This window comes from Bison bison, unplaced genomic scaffold, assembly GCF_000754665.1.
Source record: "Bison bison bison isolate TAMUID 2011002044 unplaced genomic scaffold, Bison_UMD1.0 scf7180017864203, whole genome shotgun sequence".
Taxonomy (NCBI): Eukaryota; Metazoa; Chordata; class Mammalia; order Artiodactyla; family Bovidae; genus Bison; species Bison bison.
Window position 1 is genome coordinate 6,759,638 of NW_011494775.1, and position 2,437 is coordinate 6,762,074.

Sequence of the window (2,437 nt, forward strand, 5' to 3'; positions counted from 1 at the left end):
GACGCCCCCGCTCCGCGCCTGCGCACTCCGCCTGGCCACGCCGCAGTCCCGCCTCCGGGCAGCAATCCCGCGCGGCTATTGGTGCGAGCAGACCAGCGATGAGGTGGCCGCCAATGAGGCGTCCCAAGAGTAGGCGGGGCCTGAGCCTCTCAGCGCTAGGACGGGGGCGGGCGGGGCACCCGCCTCACAGTGACGTCAGGCCCGGTTCGCGGCGCGTTGCCATGGAAGCCGCGTTTCCATCCCTGCGGGCTTCCGGGGGCCGCCCCCTCCCATTCAACTTTTTCCTCCCTGGGAGGAGGGGTTGGTTGGTGCAGGGCCGTCCCCGCCTCCTGTGATTCCGCAGCCCCTGCCGACACTGGGCCTCAATTTACCTTTCTGTGCTGCCCACGACCACGTGGCCTGACCCGCCGCCTCTCAGGTCGCTGCACCCATTCGGCTGGGCACCTCTCTGTCCTCGCCCCCCTCGCAGGCGTGTGCGTTTCAGGCCCGCACAGCGGGAAGGGACCAAGGGCCACAGCCCCAACCCGGGGTGGGGTTCTAGGACTCCCGGGTAGGGCTGTGACCCTCGGACCCCAGGGCTAGGCACCAGACAGCGCCCTGAAGAGTACCCAGCAGTGGACCAAGTGCCCCCCGCCCTGCACCGTGCAGACACAACTCCTGTGATTCAGCAGGTGCTTTGATCTACACCCTCCTTCCTTATCCCCTACCCAGCCCTGCAGTGGCCATCTGGTTCACAGCCCTAACCTCCGGGGGTCCGGCTGCGTGGGCAGGGTTTTCGACCTTAACTGTCCCATTCTCACCTCCACCTTGTGGTTCTCCGAACCAGAGGGGAAGTTTGTGTTTTTGACCTTAAGATCTGAAGGGATAAGGTGGATCCGGGCATACTACCTTCCCGGCCTGGTTGTGCAATGATTTGGGGGTGACTGGGTAGCAGGAGGGGCAGAAGGGCCTTAGCAAGTACTCCCAGGACACTCCTGGACTGCACCTGTTCCCTTCCCCCTGGGTGGGGCTCCTGGAACTGGGGCTTAGGAGGGCTGGGTCTTGGCTACAGGAAATGAGCCTAGGGACGGTGGTCACTAATTTAACAAACACCGCCAGTGCTCTGGACCAAATGGTATTTCTCTTTGAGCCTGGGTTTTCTCATCTACCAAGTGGGAGGATAATTAGTTCTCTTAGGTGACGGTGCTAAGTGAGGAAATACATGTAAAACGACCTTCAGTATATTATGGTGTGTCTCTGTCCAACCCCAAAGTGGATGAAGGTGGGACTTGCCACCTGGCCCGGCCCTCAGGGAGCCCCAGGTGGGCAGCGGTGCAAGACGCAGACTAGGGAAGTTCCCAGCCAGAGGTGGGGAGCTGGGATGGGAGTGTTCCTGGGTAGGGCACAACCCGAGCAAAGGCCTGGAAACTTGATCGCAATGGTCAGGGCTGGGGAGAGCTGGAATGCAAGGCCTGGCAAGCCGAAAGGAGTCCATTAAGGGTCAGGGTGGAGCCAAACTGAAGGGCCTTGAGTACCTACCCTAGGCCCTGGCTGGACTCTGGGCGCGATGGGTGTCCTGGAGGCCTGGCACCACCCCCCTAGGGGTGGAGCTTGGGCCAGGGGTCCTCAGGCTGCCCACCCCCCCCCCTTGCGTGGGCGGGCGGGTGTAACTACTTCCCTCTTTCTGTGCCTGGGGAACCCGTGGCCTCGTGTGTGGCCAGGTCTCCCTGGAGACTGAGTCTCTGGGCTCGCCTGCAGCCCACTTAGAACTGAGGCCCCACCCAGGGCACACAGCCCTCGGGCAGCCCCGTGCCCACACCCTGCAGGACTTCCGGCCTTGGGTACCGGGAAGTGGCCGGCCCCTCCCTCCCTTGCCAGACAGCTTCCTGCCCACCCTCAACCCAGGGCGGGGAGGGGGTGTGGGAACTGTTATGGGACGCACCCCTCTCCCCGCAGCCCTTCCACTCTCCGGGGTGGTGGGCTACCCCAGCATCTGACCTGGTGGCCCTCCTGGGAAAGACCACCCTCTCTCATGCTCAGAACCCCCTCAGTAACCACTCTACCCTCCAGGCGAGCAGGCCGGACGTACACTTGTGTTTCATTTTCTGTTTATTCCTTGAAGTCACGGTGTTTGCGTAGGCTTCTTTTCCAATTTCATGTTTTCATACAGGAAACTCCCGCAAGGTGCTGGGACACCCCACAGCCCGACCCCTCCTCCCCGAAGATGGGTAATGCTTTCTGGGGAGGGGCCCGCCCAAGGGCAGAAAGGGTGGACAGTTCCTGCCTGGGGCCTCCATCCTCAGACCAGCGGAGGCACATACGTTATTTAAAAATCGTTAAAAAAAAAAAAATAATAACCATCAGAACACACATTAAATAGATATCCAAGACAGCGTTTCAAAAACAAACCCGCCCCTTTTTCTTTTTTTTTGAAAAATGAAAATAAAAACAAAATCCT